We start from the raw sequence: 20,770 nt of genomic DNA on the forward strand, positions 1-20,770 counted from the left end.
CCCAGCCGATACCATTCTGGAGACCTACACGGCTCCGGAGTCAAGCGAGCAGCCTTCTCCGAAAGGAGGAGGTGTGCCTGTTCCGCCGGTGACCTCTGTCCACTCAGAGGCACCGGATAATCTGCTAGAAGCGCTGCGAGGCGCTTCCATTGTAGATGAACACCGTATCCCTATGGGTACGGTGCTCAAGAAGGTTCTGTCCGCCAAAAGCAGACTGACCGAAGCCTGCGCTAGCCTTCTAGCAGGCTTTGAGGTAAGTAATTTAATTGTACAAAGAATATTATAGTGTAGACAGTAGCCCCTCATGCTTTGTTCGGTGTTTGGAAAGAAAAAGCCGAACAGAGGATCAAAATAATTTTCGCAGGAGTCTAACATAAGATGTCTATGTGAATAAGCAGGCGTCGCTGCTGGCTGCTGCCGCTCATACTGCGGAGATCTCCGGACTGAAGCAGAACCTGGAGTGGGCCGAGTCAGAGCTTGGCCTCGTGAAGAAGCAGCTGGAGGACAACCAAGGTATGCAGTAAGCTGCGTGTATATTTAGGAAGGATGAATGGTTTGTGCTGACTAAAGTGTCATGAACTTTATTAGGGGCCACGACTAAGGTGGCGGCCCTCAAGGAGGCGTTGGCCGAGGCCGAGAACAAAGCGGCCAAGGAACGTGCCGCGCGCGAGAAGCATGAGGCCCGGGTCAGCGAGGTCCAGCAAGAGCTCCAGGACGCCGTCAAGAAGTACGAGTCCTTGGAGCGTGATTCTAAGACGCAAGGGTCCGAACTTGCGAAGGCCCGTCAGAGCACACAAGATGCCCGAGCCGAAGCCCAGAGCACCCTCTAGGAAATTCGGGCAGCCAAGAAGATCGCGTCGGGTAAGGCTTTCATTATTTCAAGCAAGTCTGTGAAGGAAACGTTCCTTTTACTTACCTGAATTTGGAGCTCTTCAGGGGCGTTTACGGATTTGCCACGCAGCGTATCAGATGCTGCCGAGTTCTATCGAGCCGAAGAAGGGAGTTCTTCGGAGAAGCTATTCTGGTCTCAATACCTTGGACCAGAACATCCGGTGCCCTTCAGCGACCAACTGAAATAGCTGGTCGAGCTGCACAAGGCGGCCGAGCTAGCCATGAAGGACCTAATAGTCCGGCTATGGCCTGTCGAGCCCATGCCCAGCAGCTACTTCGGACTTGTGAAGCGGCTTGTGAGTGCCTGCCCACGGCTTGAAGTCGTGAAGCGGTCGGTCTGCATTGAAGGTCCACGGATGGCCTTTGCCCACGCCAAGATGCACTGGGCGAAGATGGATGCCAAGAAGCTGATGACCGAGGGGCCGCCTGAGGGCAAGGAGCACCGCCGACCCGAGCTATATTTTGATAGTGTCCTGGAGGGATCCCGCCTTGTGGCGGAGCAATGTGCGAAGGATGTTATATTCCCATGAAAACATTCATGTTATCCTTTCCTGTAATATGAAACAAGGTCGCTATGTAATATAGTGCTTGTGACTTTTAAAATTTTACCTCCTGTGCGGCCGTTTATGAAATCTGAGGGTTACCCAGTCGTTGGCTTCTGCCCCCATGTAGATAGTACGGGGGTGTTCGGGATAAATCTAAACACTCTTTACTCCATCTTCTGGTCCTTAAAGGAGGGGTTTAGCGCAACGAACAAGGCAATCAGACTATACAACTTTTATCACCCTCACTTAGCTGTAGGAGTTTGACAATGAGATTTTTGGCGAAGCCCCTGGTATTCGGAAGGCCGAACTAGGGGCGCTATACACACCTTATCAGATAAAAACCGATTCCTCGCATAAAGCGGAAAAAATCTCTAAGGATTTGAAACCTCTCGAACAGCTGACCTGCTCTCGCTGCATGATGACAGTCAGTTTTCGGCTTTCTCTACTAAGGTGCTCGTCCGGAAGAACCGGGACACAATCGCAGTAGTTCTCCCTTTACAACCCTAGACGATATAGCGGAACATAGGGTAGTAATCATAGGAGCCGGGCAACCCAACTATTGACCAAAGACATGATTCGGAGCCGATGCATATAATGCTATAAGTTCGGGGTGCCGAACTGTACTGTAAAAAGTGTTCGGACTTTATTGTCGTATTGCGGGGCGTGATGAAGCCCCTGGCAACGTAATATGTACCGGAGTATACGGGTGCGATGAGTAATAAATACAAAGGCAAGGAAAAAAATCAAATAATAAGCTGACGCTGCCAATTATTTTCCATTGTAAGTTGATTAATACGTCGATGCGTACTGGTGCAAGTAATGCGATAAACAAGTAAGGCTATTTATCATGCCATGACCAAGAGCGAGCTGCGTGCGGGTATGTAAAACAGCTATAGCAATCGTTAACAGAGACCACCTGGGGATTCCCTGGCGCGTCAAAGCTCCTTGCCTCCTTGGTGTATCCGTCCCGTGATCGGTCCGATGATCAGGTTATCAGAAGAAGCCTCGAGAAGAGAAAAACCCAAAATGAAAAAGAAAAACTGAAGGTGTGTGGATCCAGGGTCGGTCGAGCCGCACTATGGATCACGAGCTAGCTATGCCTCCATCGATGCCCATGGAATTTTGAGTGCGTAGTTATGTACACGCGGTATGAATGCCGCCCTTTGATCGGGACTGGGACGGAGGCCAAATTGCTAGTTAAGCTCTTGACGAGCCAGGCTATCATGCTGCAGAATAGTCTAGACTCTTTTAATGGTGTCTGAGGGCTCGGCCGCTGAATTAAGGTTCTGCTGGAAAAGGCCGCGCTGTACTTCTGCTGCTAAGGCCTTGGTATGCTCCTCGGTACGGAGGGAGTGTTCCGTATTTCCATTGACTGTTATGACACCACGTGGTCCGGGCATCTTGAGCTTGAGATAAGCATAGTGAGGTACCGCATTGAATCGAGCAAATGCGGTTCGTCCAAGCAGTGTGTGATAGCCGCTGCAAAAGTGGGCGATGTGGAAGATTATCTCCTCGCTTCGGAAGTTGTCCGGAGATCCGAAGATGACCTCTATTGTGATTGAGCCCGTACAACAGGCCTTTACGCCTGGTATGACTCCTTTAAAGGTAGTCCTTGTGGGCTTGATCCATGATGGGTTAATGCCCATTTCGCGCAGTGTATCCTGATAGAGCAGGTTGAGGCTGCTCCCACTGTCCATGAGGACTCGCGTTAGGTGGAATCCATCGATGATTGGGTCTAGGACTAGTGCGGCTGATCCTCCATGCCGGATACTGGTCGGATGATCCCGATCATCAAATGTGATCGGGCACGATGACCATGGATTGAATTTTGGGGCGACTGGCTCTATCGCATAGACGTCCCTGAGTGTGCGCTTGCGCTCCCTCTTGGGGATGTGTGTAGCATATATGATGTTCACCGTTTTGACCTGAGGGGCAAACTTGTTCTGTCCCCCTATGTTTAGCTACAGGGGCTCCTCGTCATCGTCCAAGCTATGTGATCCCTTTTCCTTGTTCTCGGCATTTAACTTGCCGGATTGCTTAAAAACCCAGCAATCTCTGTTGATATGGTTGGCTGGTTTGTCTGGGGTGCCATGGATTTGGCACGGACGGTCGAGTATGCGGTCCATGCTGGATGATCCCTGACTGTTTCTTTTATATGGCTTTTTCTGCTGACCGGGCTTGGAGCCGCTGAATCCGGCATTGACAGCAGTGTCATCGGTGTTGTCGCCATTGCTTCGGCGTTTGTGTCTGCTGCGTCGGAGCTTGGCGTCGCTGGCCGTATTTTTACGATGAGCCAGCCAGCTATCCTCACCCCGGGTCATAAGTGCCGTGAGGGCTGCCATAGATTTCGGCTTTTCTTGGCCGAGGTGGCGGGCGAGCCATTCGTCGTGGATGCTATGTTTAAAGGCTGCGAGGGCTTTGGCATCCGGACAGTCGACGATCTAGTTCTTTTTGGTTAGGAACCTAGTCCAAAATTTCCTGGCTGACTCTCCATGTTGTTGGACTATGTGGCTTAAGTCATCGGCGTCTGGAGACCGGACATATGTACCTTGGAAGTTGTCAAGGAAAGCTTCTTCCAAGTCCTCCCAGTTACCAATGGAATTTTCAGGCAGGCTGTTTAGCTAATGCCGAGCTGGCCCTTTGAGTTTTAGAGGGAGGTATTTGATGGCGTGAAGATCATCCCGGCGGGCCATGTGGATGTGGAGAATGAAATCCTCGATCCATACCGCGCTATCGGTTGTTCCATCGTATGACTCGATGTTTACGGGTTTGAATCCTTCTGGGAATTCATGATCCATTACTTCATCAGTGAAGCAAAGAGGGTGTGCGGCGCCTCTATATCGGGCCGCATTGCGACGTAGCTCTGATGGAGTCCGTCTGCAGTTTTCGGCCCGGGCGTGACTAGGTTTGTCACGACCGAATAGATAGCCGTCCTCGCGTGTCAAGGCACATCCTCGCGATCCGTAGATCGATCGGGTATATCTTGTTCTACTCTCAAGGGTCTGTCGGAGGTCGTATGTATGACCCCGAACTGTTTTGTCTCTATTTTTTCGTGGTGGTGGGGCGAGCTGCTGTTCGGCTTGAATTGCCGCTCTATCCCGACCACGAGGTGGTCGGTCCGCCGTACTGTCCCGACTGCATAGTGTTCGGTCGGCCGCGTTACGTGAGGGAGGTTGGGCTCTGGCGCCTCTTCATCGAACTGAGGTAGCAACCTTCGCTTTGGGTAACTCTTGGCTGGGCGTCTGAGGCCGTATTCTTCGGCTGCCAGAACATCAGTCCACCTGTCGACGAGCAAATCTTGGTCAGCTTGAAGCTGATGCAGCTTCTTTTTCAGGCTCCTTGCAGTGGCTATTAGCTGGCGCTTGAAGCGCTCCTGCTCGAGAGGTTCCTCAGGCACGATGAAATCTTCGTTGCCGAGGCTTTCCTCATCCTCAGAGAGCGGACGATAACTAGCGTCCTCCGAGTCGTTGGGCCTGGCTTGTTCGTTGGGGCTAGTTTGCCTGTTTTCTTGATCCTCCTGCTCGGATGTGACCTCAATAGGGTCTTCATAGTTTTCGGCATTGTCCGGAGTATTATTTTCTCCGGTGCCAGTATTGCTGTCTTTGGAACTACGTGACTTAGAGCGGCGCCGAGGACACGAGCGTTTTTGCTGTGTCTCAGGAGGTTTATTCTCAACTGGATTTTCTTTGTCATCGTCGTTGTTTGTTTTGGGTGTGTCCACCATGTACACATCGTACGAAGAAGTGGCCATCCAGCGTCCAGTGAATGGCGGATTTTGGTTTTGCTCCTCATCAGCATCGTCGTCCATACCGTTGATGTCTTCGGAGTCGTAATCAAGCGTGTCGATTAAATCCTCGACTGTGGCTATGTAGTCGGTGGCGGGTGGGAAGCAAGATTCTCCATCATCAGCCCCTAGTTCAAACTAAACATAGTTCGGCTGTGAGTCCCCCACCAAGGACAGGCTCTCTAATGAGTTTAGCACATCGCCCAAGGGCGAGTGCTAAAAGATGTCTGCGGCGCTGAACTCGAAGATCGATAAATGATCAAGTTTGGCATCCGCGGACTCACATGGTTCGGAACTTAAACCCAGAGACAAGTCCAGAGTTCCGGTGACACAAATACTGTGTGAGATTAAGTCCACGTGCGGCTCCAACGTCGGGGAATCTGCGACCTCCGTGGTGGGGTTGAACCTCCAATCCTTGGATGGCGCAGTATGCTCCAGATCTAAGGCCAGAGTAGTTATAGGAGCTATTTCCTGAACGCAGTCCGATGACAGATTTAGGTCGTGTTCCTCATGGTGGTCAGGAGCGATCGCCGCGGTCTCGAATCCGGCGAAGATCAAATGTCCGCAGACGTCCGTGACATAGTTCAAGCTCCCAAATCTGACCTAATGGCTATCGATCTGTTCCAGATGGCCAAACGAGTTGACCCGCAGTGTGAAGCCGCCGAATACGAAGATCTCTCCGGGGAGAAAGGTTTCTCCTTGGACAGTGTCATTCTTGACGATTGAAGGGGCCATCAAAACCTTTTTGGGGACGGCATAGTGGAACTCTCAATGAAAGCACCAATGTCGGTGTCAAAACCGGCGGATCTAGGGTAGGGGGTCCCGAACTATGCGTCTATGGTCGATGGTAACAGGAGACAGGGGACACAATGTTTACCCAGGTTCGGGCCCTCTCTATGGAGGTAATACCCTACTTCTTGCTTGATTGATCTTGATGAATATGAGTATTACAAGAGTTGATCTACCACGAGATCGTAATGGCTAAACCCTAGAAGTCTAGCCTGTATGACTATGATAATGAGTCTCTCCTCCTCCGGACTAAGTCCTCTAGTTTATATATCTAGGGTTACACAAGGTCGGTTACAAAGAAGGGAATCTACATATTTGGTCGCCAATCTTGCCTTCCACGCCAAGGAGAGCCCCATCCCGACACGGGTGCAGTCTTCGGTCTTCGTGTCTTCACAGCCCATCAGTTCGGCCCATGGCTAACAGGCCGGACGCCCGAGGACCCCTTAGTCCAGGACTCCCTCAGGGTGCCCAATTATGCTTGGGGTCCATAACATGTGTGTCTAATTGCTAATCATGTGGTATCTTCTATGTTTGATTGCCCATATATTTTTGTCATTTAGCCATTCTTGTATTTTGGTTCATTTAGATACTTCTAAGCGCTGTCTGTCCAAACTTTTGCCACCGGTCGTACGACATTTCTCGGACATCCGATGACTCACAGTTTCTGGTCGTCCGACACTGCTTGGTTGTTTGGGCGCTGTGCAGAAATCGTGCACATCCCATTTCCTCCCCAGGCCTCGGATGTCCGAGGATCTTCGGTCATCCTGTGCCTGGCACTCACATCAGTCCCCGGACGTCCGACCTCTGTCGGTCGTCCGATGAAACCCGCAGCCCATATAAATTTTGGGGACGGGCGTGACCGGGCAATTGCCCTATCTTCTCCCCTCCCCACCCCGCGTGTGTGTCCGCCGCTGCACCGCCAGGGGTTGGATCTCGCTCGCCGTTGCCGGGGGAGCCGCATGGCCGCACCCCCGGCCTCCTCTCCGTCGACCCCTCCTTCCTCATGCTGATTTGGTGTTTCCCTGTCCATTCCTCTAGTTCTCCCGTCATTCATAACCGTGCACGGTAGTGATCCCCTTTTTTCCTATCTTGGATAATCTCTCAGGTGTGGTTCTTCCCACGATGGTGAAAACAAAACATACCGCTCACAAGAATACCGGGGGTGCTTTTGCTCACGGTAATTATTGTCCTTCCCTTTTCCGATTATCAGCGTTTCCATCTCGATCCCTCGCAAGGGCTCACTGTGCAAAACTTCCATGTCAAATGTCACTTTGGTTTCAGCTTCTCATCATGGTGGCTCTGATGACTCTCAAGAGCATCAACGTCCGCGCAAACATGCTGGGAAACATCCGGTGATTGAGGAGTCCTCTTCTTCTGAGGGCTCTAACTACGAAGAGGAGATGGAATATGAGGAGCGCGGAGTGCATGTGGCTGTTTCATCCTGCCCCCGCGGTTCTCGACGGGCCACCTACATGCCTGCTCCTCCTCCGGATCAGCCATCTTGAGGCCCCTAAACTTCATGGGCGTGTCCTCAAGGATTTCACCAAAGTTCCCAAGCCTGTATATCTTAAATTCCGGCACGACGTTGATCAATTCGAAGTGGTTCAAGACTCTCTGGATCAGCGTTTCGCACCAATGTCCAGGTAGACATCTACACCTCTGGTTTCCTCCCAAAGGGACTCTCTCTGCACCTCTTCATTGACTTGGAGCACATTCGGGCTCATCCTATGAAGTACCCGGGTGCTATTGAACTCATTGAGTCGTCCGATCTTGCCGCTCCATTTGCATTTCAGCATGACTTTAACAATGCTGCCATACATCAGTTCTAAGCCACATGCTTCTTTGGTCCTGACAAGACTGACACTTGGATGACCTCTGACACCGAGCTCACTGCTACTTATGCTCAGTTTGTCGCTACCCTTGGCTTTCCTGACATCGGATTCAAGATCCATAAGGATGACCCCAACCATAAACCCAAAGCTGTTGAGGCTTGTGCCTATCTTCTTAAGGAACTGGATGATCTTACCGAGGAGGATAAGTTAAAGGATCTGAATCAAGTCTCTATTTGGAGATCTCCTTCTACATCATTTATCAATGTGTCATCTGCACCAACTATCCCAAGATGGGTGACAAGGGATCCTGCAACAGTTATTGCATTGATCTCATGTCTCGCCTAAATGAGGCTCCAAAAGGAAAGATAAATGTTCCTCATTTTCCGTGGCATGAAATCCATCTTGCTAGATTTCAGTACAAGCGGGCTTTCCGTCATGCTCCATTCATTCAAGCTCTCACTGAGAGTATTGCTCCATTCTCTCTTGAACGAACTCATGTGCATGAGAAGTGGACAATTCCTCCTCACATGGATGACTATTGGGCTCCCAAGGGTTCCGCCAAGTCTGCCCCTGCTCGTAGGTCGGCTGCTAGGTCTCATCCTACTACTTCCAAATTTGTGTCCTTTGGGCGTTTTGCTCATTTTCTTGGAATGGCTCACTCTACCATGATGTAGTCACTCGCATGATCACCTGCAAGAATGCCTTGAAGTCTCGTCCACGTGACTCTGGGGCTACCGATGTTAGTGACGATGAGCGCACTACAAAAAAATACACTTCCGTGATGATACGTGTTTGTCATAGTAAGTCACATTTTTTGTCATCCATGTACATCCATGACAATTTTATGACAGAATCAAGATAGTCATACCTGTGCTGTCGTAGAAGTGTTCCATGACATTACCAAAATTATCATCATGGAAGTGTCCTCTTCCATGACGATAAATGGCGGGTCATGGAAGTGCTTTCTTCAAGGGTAACCGACACGCGGCATCCACCATAACGGGTCGCCGTTAAGCTATCGGGTTCCAGTTTGGATCCGATTACCCGTTAACAGCCCGGACCAATGGGGATTTTCCACGTGCAAAATCATCATTGGCTGGAGGAAACACGTGTCTGCTCCTCGGTGGGTCAGATGTCGTCCGTCCAATGGAGAAGACATGCCTATGATACGTCAACACGTGGCAGGGCCCAACAGAGGCCCATATAGGTTAAAAAGGCCAGCCCAGTCAAAGGACCGTAGTTTTTACTCAGGTACTAGTGGGCCAGCCCAATAACGGCCTATTTAAACATGGCCCATTTACGGCCCGAAGCCAGATCTGGCCCGTTAATTGTTCGCCGAATATTTGGGCCCAATTACGGCCCAGTGACATTTCCGCCTGTTAGAGGCCCGATGTAGACATGGGTCCATTTCAGCCTAGTGTGTCTTTTGGCCTGGGAATGGTCCGTGCTGCCCATGGGCCATATATGGTCCGACGCGACATCTGGGCCTCTAATGGTTCAGCCCAACGTGACTTTGGGCTTGTTAAAGGCTTGTTGTATAATTCTGCCCGTTGATGCCTGTACTAAGCTTTCGGCCTCTTAAAGGCCCATGATATCAGTGGGCCAACTAAGGCCCGAGATATGTTTCGACCTGGTAATGGCCCGTCATATAACTGGGCCAAAAAAGGCCCGTCGACGACTAGTGAAAATTGAGGCCCAACATGCATTTCGGCCTGCTAAAGGCCCATGGTTTCTTCTGGACCGTAACAGGCCAGCAGAATATTCAGCCTGTTAATGGCCCAAAGCTACATGGGCCCAACTAAGCGCTGGGTCCACTAAAGGCCCAACTAAACTTTGGGCTGAATATAGGCCCGTGTAAGTTGTGGGTCTGGCGCAAAGTGTGAAGGCCCCAATGGCCTTTCAGGCCCAAGAAAGTTGCAAGTCGACCCAATTGTGGCCCGCTAAAAAGCAGGCTCGTTAGAGGCGAATGTTTCGGCCCGGTCGACTACATCAATTTTTTTTCAGATAGCGAATGATGGCAGTAACTAGTAGGAATTAAGAACAAACCTAGCTACTCTATAAAATAAAGAAATCACGACATAGTAACTTAGAATAAACCTACACTATACAATAAATGATTTATAGTATATTACATCCATTGGGCATCGAAGTTCGCCACCAGTGATCATAAAGCGCAATGAAGAAGCAGATTACAAAAACTGGGCACCATTGCAGCGTAACAAAATAATACTGAACCAAGATCACTTCAAGACAGTTCAGGAAAGTATAGCCTTGTGCGGGAACTGCTGTGCAAGCTACTGAGCAAGGCTATGAGACCGGCCTAGCATGTCAGTCATACCTTCCAGGTGTAGCTATTTAGCAATGAGGTTCTCATTGGTGTTCTGCGCAATCTTTCTTAGGGATAGGACTTCAAGTCGAAGTCGAGTTGCAGAATGCCTTTCTGCTAGAACTTGGGACTGAAGAAGTCGAACTAATTCAGACAGCGAATTCTGTGAGCTTGTCTAACTACTAGTCTCAAGTAACTTGAACACTGCATCAAGCCAAGACTTTGGGGTTGTCTCGCTATCTTCAAGATGTTTTGCCTTCTTTGCTGCTATATATGTTGGGTTTGTCTCACAGCCTTCAGCAGACTTGTGCATGCCATCAGGCATATCACCCTGAAACAAGCAGAGAGATGATAGGTTTTGCACGTGTATAAACAAAGATGATAACTGTGCTATCAATTCCATCCAATTTCAAAATTAGAAAATAAAGAGTAAGTTCAAAATATCAATAACATAATTTGGCATTGTTCATAATGCGGGGAGCTTCACCACACTACTGGATTACCATGTCAACATAACAAGCATAGATGAAGGGCAAAGACAATCATTGTATCTATTTTGGTTAATGTGCATGCATGTTGTTCATATCATCAGCCACATCAGTAAGATAAAACAGGAGATGACAAGGTGCAAACGTGGGCTGCTTCACCACACACTGGATTATAGATCCATAAAAACAAGCATAGATATAGGGAGTATTATGTAATGTGCATGGTATAAATAAGGAATTTGGTTTTACTAGTAAAACTTGGAACTTACGGTTGTTGCGAACATGCATTTTGATAGAAAGAGCAAACTAAACAGGAGTTAACGATAGGGAGTATGAGCAAATTAAACAGCAGTTGAGGATAAAGGCTTTAGAAGAACTGACTTACATTAACAGTTAACACCGGCTTTATAATGCCTTTCTCCATGTCAAGGGAAGGATAACTCAAGAATTTTAGCACAAAATCTTCTTCATAAGCATTGCCTGTACTCTACATTTTGTAGAGAGTAATTATAGATATGATGATACTGGAAGGAATAAAGGATTGTGAGATAGGATGCAGAGTGATGCTACATAATCAACTACCAATCCCTGGAAGTACAAGCGTTACAGGACAAAATGTACTGACAAGAGCAATGGGCTACACTTCTGCACTGGCATTGTCTGTGTATTCAACTTTTTAGTAAGATTAAATATAGATCTGATATTTTTTCGTAAATGGTGGGCGAGGGAGATAAGATGCAGAATGCTACACAATGAACCAATCCCTCTTCCCATAATATTAGAGTGTTTTGAACACTGGTGTACTGTACAAAACATTCTTATATTATGGGACGGAGGGAGTAGCTGTTAATGTAAGTACAGTGATAGACGACGTTCAGTCCTTACAAGAGGACTGCAGAGCTAAACCTCTTCAAAAGCATTGGGTTGATTCTAAATTAATGTAAGAGATCTTATAATGCCCACCAAATGGACGATAACGAGGCTAACATGTGCGGTGATGCTACATAATCAACCAGCTATGAAAGTAAGCATGTTCATACAAGGCAAGAGGTACAAGAGCAATGCAGTGTGCAGTATAGTTGCGAGATTCTGTGGTCCCTTGAGAATGAATGTTCTTCTACAAACAGTTTCCGTACAAGTGAGATGTTAAGGAACATGTAGAAATGTAGTTCAAATTGCGATGTGATATCATAGACAGTACCTTACGCTGCAGACGAGACCATGCGTCACAAGATTATTCCAGTCACTGTCTGATAAATGTAGCACCAGAGACTTTACAAAAATTTTGTTTAGAGGTTTGCCATCGAAGTGCGCTTGCCTCAGGTAGGAACGATACTTCATCAACGAGTGCTTGAAAAGCGCAACCAACCCTTGCTCGTCTTGACAATCCAGTTTGGTCCTCTCCTATTTAAAAGAATGAAATCTTGTGTCTTCTGTCAGCAAAAACATATGCAGTAATTACCTTAAATAACATTAGTACATTACTTACGGGTAAGTTGCGGAGGAAGACTGGAAATTGTTCTGTGTCTGTGGTATGATATTTCCATGAAGGAAAGATGCGCACAAAGTTCCTGACAACAATATAAGCTTCGTCTTCTAAATTGGGAAGAAATGGAACATGGGTCCTATTTGCTGCAATTGGGGTTCTCTCACGTTCGAAAAGGGATTTGACAATTGGATTTGGTGTACTCTTTGCTGGAATGGGGGTTTTGCGTCATAGAGCTGGTGCTATGTCAACTGGCATCATCATACTGTTTGCTGCAGTCGGGGTCTGCTGAGTTGGGGCATCAGAGATAACTAGTGTAGTAGGGCTAGAGTCTGCTAGAGTTGGGGCCGTGTTTTGTGGGTCAGGTGATAGTGCAACTACACCTAATGGGATATTTGATTTATTAGGTGTCACCACCTTTTCCAAATACTTCGCTCATGTTCCTCCGCGATGAGCAATCGCCCTCGTCCTTTTGAATGTCTGATACACAAGCATTGAATGGATAAATATGGTATGATGACATATGGAATATGTACTGAAAATGGATAGGCAGGGCGTATTCACATACACGATGTGTAAACTAAGCTAATGGCAGTGCAACAAAGTAGAAGCAATGCAAAGCATGAGTTGCAAGATATGTACGACCAATATAGCCTTGTAAAGTTAGAGCAAGCACCTTGATGGGTGAATAAGATAGGGCATCTGCCTCTGACTCCTCCACTAGGGAGCTACATTGACTTAGGTCTCCCTCTAGCTTAGAATCATCGTTAGTATCATATTCTGAGCATGAATCTGTAGGTGGAGAGCGTTTGCATTGCATTGCATCCAAACTTGATTTCAGTCCCTTAATGCCAAGTTTGACAGCCATGGCATTATTCTGCTTTATTCTTTTCATGCGTGAAAGCTCATAATCATTATGATGTTGTTCAGTATCTGAGATTCATGAAAACATAAAAAGTAGTCAGATTATCTATGTAATGCATTGCGGATTCAACTCGAAGAGTGTCTCCCTATAAACCCCTGCATATGCAAAGTTCACCCCCAACCATGCTGACCAGACCACACACAGAAATACAAACCTCTTATGTCTCTATAACAGGCAGACACACATTTCAAAACTGAGGTGGAACATTATAATCATATCAAATCCGTAATTGAATAAATAAACTAAGGAATTATGAGTGGCATAATGTTTATCTTGAAGGGTGGAGTGCTAGTAGTGCGACACAAAGCAAGTAGGTAGATTGTATTCCATGTAAAAGATCGTAGTCTGTGTAAAAGGTGGAAATGGCACTTTCTTTCTATACAATGCAGTGTTCGTTGCCCACACATGATGGAAGAGATCACACAGAGAAATACTATTCACTCATGTCTGCGGTTCCAGTATTTTGAAATAGGGTGGTCCACCCTAAAATGATATTGACAACAAATATGACAAGGCAAGCATAGATGTAGTGAATCAATCATTACTTGTGAGCTTACTAGGACAAGTATGCAGAATTTTAACTGCATAAGAGACCGTCCAAAATCTGAATCAAGAAGTTGGTCTAGCACTTATTGTTTACAACTAATTGACGTGAATAATTGGATATCATATCGAATGAGTAAGAAAGGCAAGTAAAATTGTCAACAAACCTGGCCTGCAGTAGTAATCTGGGTCAATGTCACTACGACCAACAATCCAAAATGACTAGTGTAAGTTCCTAGGGCCGGAATTTTGAAACCCTGTGAACTTTACAGGTACGAAAGATTACTGAAATACATCTGAACCATTAAGTGTAGGTAGCACTCAGTACACAACAAACCCTAATGACAGTCCTGCCTAATGAGTAATGAATCAATTAGAAAATGTGTGATGAGGAGTGGCTGCTGAGTGTTGAGGACGTATCTCAGGATAAATCGGGCTGGCTTAGCGGCTGCTGCATGCCTGAGCCATGAGCGGACTGGGAGGGTAGGCATGGCGGCGCGCCCGAGTAGCGGTGACGCTGTTGGGCAAGTGGCTCATGACCTCCTGTTAGTCCAGTGTCTTCTCCCAGAGTCATGCCGTCCGGGGACGGCAAGTCACCGGCGAGGCAGGCGGCCGGGGGCGAGTAGAGATCGGAAGCGCATCAGAACAGAAGGGAATTGGGGCCTGGGCTGACCCAAAATCCCAGGGTGGGCTGTAGCCCACCGTGGGCACCCTGTAGAGATACACACCCGAGCGGTGTACATGCATTTTCAAAACTAAATTAGGAACATTTAGCTGACCAATTAAACGACTCTGTATTTCTAATATCAGATTCGTATTTGAACAACTAAGCTTGTTTAGCTTGACGGGTGGAGCAGTGCTATTATGAGACGAAGCACGTATGCCGATCATATAGTGATCATAAAAGGGGGAACCCTAAGCATTTTTTTAGTAAAAGAGGGTTACCCCTCCGATTTTAATTAAAGAAACCACCACGGAACCAACATGATCAATTAAACCCTATTATGACTGTGCCATGGCAGATTTAAAGCTGCAAACCGTAGAAATGCTATTTAGCATCCATTGTTTGCTTCGCACAAAGAACTAAATTCTAAGAGCTGAAAAGAAAGTACAGTAACCAAGTTATGATCTATTTTCTAGTTGAGTTCAAAGTTGACGAGATATGAAGTACCACCTATCTTGCGGTGCCGTGTAGGCATCGGGGGTGCGATGGGTGTCGGTGGCGTTGAAGCAGATCTGCGACGGTAGACGGGTACATCGGGGGATAAGTCCCATTGCGGTGGATAAGAAGGTCGTGTGAGCGGCCCCGACAAAAAGGACAACGGCGCCGATGAAGCGAGAGGACACGATGCAAGGCTCCTGGTCCATCGTCGTGGATGAGAAACATCCATCTCTAGCAGTGGGCGACGCGGTCTTGGTAGGCGTTCCGACATGGTGGAGGACGGTGGCGATGGATGGGGTGGAGGACGGCGACGATGGATGGGGTGGCGGACGGAGGAGGCTGGTGTGGGGACGGTGTTCTAGCGCGGACGGTGTATGAATGGGAAAATGGAGGGAGAGGTATGGGGAACCATGTTTTTGGGACGCACCTGTCAGAAATACGGGAAAGTTACGAACTTAGCCCCCATTTAAAATTTGGACGTCTCGTCGGTTGGGGATAGGACGGTAATCTCGCATCTCCCCAATATTTGCCCAGAGCGATTTCGGGCGAGGAGAGGGTGTTTTGGCACCCACGGTTTGGCGCCCACGGTGAATGAATGGGGCTGACAGGTAGGGCGGTTGTGTCATGTCTGAGTGAAGTTACAAACCTGCCCCTATTGAAAATATTTGCCTACATCAATTTCAGCCGAGTCAAGTTTGTTTCGCCGCCCACCGTGTATGAATGGGGAAATAGAGGGAGAGACAGAGGTCTTTCGGACGGGCTTGAATCAAATGTGTTTTGCCGCCCATGTTTGGCGCCCACCGTGTCTGAATGGGCTCAGAGGCGGTCGTGTCACGTATAATTGAAGTTACTAACCTACCCCTATTGAGAGCAGTGGAAATCGGGCCGATGGATTGTCCGTGTAAGGGGTAGACAGTAATTTCCATCTCCCAAACACTCGCTTCAGGCAGCCGACGTGGGAGTGGACATTTTGCCGCTTCTTTCGAATTTTGGGACAATAAGCATCCACATTTACCCTGGCAACTAAATTCAAATCCATTTTGTATTCCTATACGAATCTTTATAAATCATTCTATGTGTTTTTATATATCTTCAAAAGCACGACAAAGATGTAATCCACTGTCATATATGAATATGACTTACAAATACCGATACTCGAGTTCAGAAGCTAGAATCCAGTTTACGGCGAATTCGAATATTTGAAACCACTTTATGTCTAACTCAAGTGTCACACGCAACATAATGTGTACTCCCATTTAGATATGTACACAAGCGATGTATCAAGATTGAAATACCGAGTCAATCAACCAGTAATGTACAAAACTAATAGACATATAAACATTAATAGAGTATATGGATCAATAATATCAACTAAAATACATAAGCCAGGCCGCTATACTTTTTTTGCTAGAAGAGCATCCTTTTTTTTAGCGAAGCTAGTACAACATCTTGGCCCTTTCCGATGCATGCCACTTAAGGTCCATCTATACTACTATTATTGCTGAATGCACATTCAGCCCCGATTAGCATATTTGTAGGTTTGGCACAACAATCAAAATGAAATGTCTCAGAGTCTTATCAATTAATACAGACTTGTGCTAAAAAATTACAAACCAAAAAACAAAAAAATATTATTACATGATCTCTAAAACAAATAGTTTGATCGATTACATGAACAAACAACACAAAGGTTATTCAATGATGGAAAGAACATTTCACCTATGATTTACCAAGTGGGAATTTAATTTCCTTTTTTTCCTTCAGGACCTTAACAATGCGGTCAGTCTCAGCTTGCTTCATTTTGAAATCCACCAAATATTTAATGGTAGTATTGAGTACTGCTTGTGATTGTGCTGTTTGCTTCCTCAACATGTCAACTTCATCTCTAAGTGCAGAAGCAGAATCTCTTTCTACCAATAGTTTAGCCTCTAGAGCATCAGCAGTTGGCAATTCATGACGCACGATTAGGTCGGTGCCACTGTTGTGTGTCGCGGGAAACCACGGCCACCTATGGGACCAGGAGGCCCCTTGCTGGTTCGGCACGGGGACCTCGCATTGCACAAAGAGCAGAAGAGTGTGGGGCACCATGGCAGAGATAACACAGGCGATTTTACACAGGTTCGGGCCGCCACGAGGCATAAAACCCTACTCCTGCTTTGGTGGATTGACGGTGGAAAGGTGGTGGTGGAGCGCAATACACTTGCCCGGCAGGGGTTGCCTCAGGGCAGCAGCGACTACGCACGTATGTGGGTGTGAGTTATCCAACCTTCTAACCCCTTCTATGGTTGCCATGGGCCTCCTTTTGTAGATCAAGGGGTTACCACAATGGCAAAGTAGTCATTATGCACTGATAAGATAGCAAACAGTGCTATCATACCTAACTCTGCGGGCTGACAGGGTGCATTAAATGCACTGCTCAATGTCACATTGTTGGTTACCCGGCAAGGCTTGCACGGCCATCTTGCCAGCTGTGCGCCTGCTTGCTTGACACGTCGTAGGATGGGTGTCGTCTGTGGGTGTTTCCTGTAGAGAGTGGCCGCCATGTGGCGAATGGCTGCGACTTAGTCACTCTATGGCTTGGCACCTCACTGATCGATGATGTGGGTCGTGGTGGAGTGGTTGGTGAGGTGGTTTTGCTCCGCGAGTCCCGGCAGGCCTTGTCGGGACGCCTTGATTGTCTACTTCTGGGCGTGGCCACGCCCCTTGCCGGGCTCGCCTGCGCGGCAAGGGATGCATTTCTCTTGATGGTGTCTTGCTTCTCTGGCTTGATCTTGGTCCTTCTGATCTGCATGTTGGTCCTTCGATGCTCTTGGTCACTTGTACTTTGACTTGGACTAGTGCTTCAATCTTGATCCCGTGCATGTGCACAGTCTGGGCAACAGACGCAGGGTTTGTTGCACCGACATTGTGGGATAATACAACGCCCATGACCTTGCTCTTTGATCTTGGGCTAACCTCTTTTGCCATTAAAGTTCCGATTGGATTCCGAAAAGTTGAAGTTAGCAAAACATCTCAACTGGGAGTTATAATAGCAAACCAGTTAGACAAACAAGGAATTAAAGAGTTTCAATTGGATGCTGAAAAGTAGTTATTAACATCATTGTAACCGGTTGCAACAGCAAAGCAATTAAACAAACAAGTTTTCCAAAAGGTACCTGTTGTGGCATTGGAGTTTCTCTTGGATCCTGAAAAGTTGAGTAGCTAGTAACGTGATTAGAGCAGCCGGTTGCAGCAGCAAAGCAGTTAAACAAACAAGTTTTGCAAAAGGAACTTGTTGTGGCATTGGAGTTTCTCTTGGATGCTGAAAAGTTGAGTAGTTAGTAACTTGATTAGAGCAACAAGTTACAGTAGCAAACCTGTTACACAAATATATTTTTGAAAATGTACCTGCTGTGCAATTGGACTTCCAATTGGATCCTGAAAACTTGAAGTTGGTAAGATGATTTCAGCAACAAGTTACAGCAGCAAACTAGGTAAACAAGGAAGTTTCTGAAAACATACATACTGTGCCAACGGAGTTTCAGTTGGATCCTGTAAACTTGAATGTTAGCAATCATAAATAAAGTGTTGCAAGAGCCATAAGAAACTAACATCAAACTAGCAAAACTAACCAGTTTTGGCAACGTTTTTAATTACACATGAACTAGTAAAACTAACAAGTTCTTGGCAACCTATTAAAGTAACAAGTCGGTACCGTTTACCAGCAACACAGACATTTGTAAATTTCTTTGATGTAAGCAAAATGATTCCAACACACACATACACAGATATATATATATATATATAAGTTAAAAAGACGGTGTCCCTCATATAAACCTGACAGTTATCTATCTATGAGCATGCAAACATTACTAGTGCTACAAGTGATAACAGCAAACCATTTAAACAAACAGGGTATCAGAACGTAAATTACACGTGAACTCTGCTACACCCTAGAAGTACATATGACCAGCTATCTACGTGCTTAAGTAGCTATTTCAGTTCAGGCAAACAGGTAATTCTTAACAGTAAGTATCAAACACATAGATAGGCACAGTCAATAATAGGATTAACAGGCTATCGCATTATGTAATCAGTAGCAACTAATTTAAGCCAAGCAACGTAATTGAACAATTTTGCAATAAGTGGCTAACTAAAATTCCGAGAAGCAGGTAACTGAACTTATGCTAGCTCTTTGTACAGGCACACTGCAACTTCTTTTTCGCTTACAAGGTTCTACGAAGGAGTCCATGACATTAATTGCTTGGATATGCAGTCCCAATACTTCTTTCTTCCCACACTGCATTGGTAAGTCGAATTGTTAATCTGATAAGATGGCGCGTCCTTGATATGTTATATGAGAACGGGTTGTCAGACTAGTTGTAGCCACACACATCACACTAGCTTTTACTGTATATTTCATGCGATTACATTTGGCATATCGAGATCTAAGCAATGTACAATAGGATGAAAAGACTGGAATCCTTCACATTATTGGCGAACTCAGTTCATAGAAACAAGCAATTCAACCATTCTGTGGGTAAATCAAAAGCGCCACTGGAATATTTTTCACTACCCCAATCATACACGCAAAAAGGGGCGATGCCACTGTAGGGGCTGGTATGGGCGGCCGCCTCGGGTGGCTGGAAAGTGTGCACCTAGTTTGAGTCGTCCAGGTTGGCCCAGGCTAGTTTTGTTCATACCAACGCACGAGCAGGCAATGTAAAAAATGAAGAAAAACGTTTCAATTTGGATGGGCCAATAACGTAAGTGCAAGGCATGACCTATAGCAGGCTCGCGGCCCAAACGAGCGCATCCCATATCGATCGACAGCAGGAAAAATCCCAATTCGTTCGCTTCAGCCCCCAGTCTGGTTCGCTCCTAACCTAGCCGTCGCTGGACAGACCGACACAGCACTTCCTCGCGCCCTCGTTGGAGGGCGGTCGCCGGGCTTGAAGCGAATGGAAGGACAAGAAGATGAAGATCCAACCCTGGGTGTAGCCTGCGTGGGAGGCAGCGGCGGCAGCACAGGCATGGCATCGAGCTTGCGCAAATGGATAGTCGCAGCTTGCAAGAGCAGCATGCGCAACGAGCAGGTACATCACATCCCTGATTATACCTAATTCAACAATTCAGTTTCTGGCCAATAGTTAAACCTGACGGTGTTGTAAAACTGCTTGTATGTAGGGAATCTATGAGAAAATGAAACCAATTTTTTTCTTATTTTATAACTCCCCCAATCAATACTGAACTGACTGAACCTGATGTATCTAATCAAGTTTCCGGTGCAAACATACAAGCTCATGTTGTTCTTGAGCCTGAAGTGTCTAATGAACAGACTGCTAATGAAGGATTTGATGCAAACATTTTACATGCTCCTGGTGATGAACATATAGTGTCTAATGAGGGATCTAATGCAAGCGTTTTGCCAGCTCCCATTGAAGGATTTAGTGTCTAATGATGATCTGCTATGTTGAGAGAGACATAGAGATTTGTAGGCATTGATGACAAGCAAATTATAGTACATTTTTATGGCTTGAGGAAACATCAAGGCCATCTACTAGAAAGTCCCTGTATCATGACAACGTAGCATAATTACTTTTTTGATCTGTTGTTTGAAACTATTGGCATACTTGTGCAGGATAGATATATTGATATGCAGTTTGCGCACTGGTTATAGGTGCAATTACACTTCGATATTTTCAGCCAGAGAACGAATAATTCAAGCAGGTATAGACCATGTTAGTAGTCCTTGTACCCCATGTTGCATTTTGTGTTTTTTGGTGCTTACATCATTTACTGTTTTATAATCTGAACTACTTTGGATCATTAGCTGGTTTTCGAAGTGCATGTAGCTTCACATTTCTCAAGTTATGTTGATTTCCGGAGTGCAAGTGCCATCGTATTTTTTAAGTTAAATTTTCGCCCCTGGTAACTTGAATTCGTGGATCCGCCACTGCACACAAATCATACACGCAGGCCAGTATGAATTACATGAAATGCAAGGACTTACGCTAGCT

This window comes from Triticum aestivum, chromosome 7D, assembly GCF_018294505.1.
Source record: "Triticum aestivum cultivar Chinese Spring chromosome 7D, IWGSC CS RefSeq v2.1, whole genome shotgun sequence".
Classification (NCBI taxonomy): Eukaryota; Viridiplantae; Streptophyta; class Magnoliopsida; order Poales; family Poaceae; genus Triticum; species Triticum aestivum.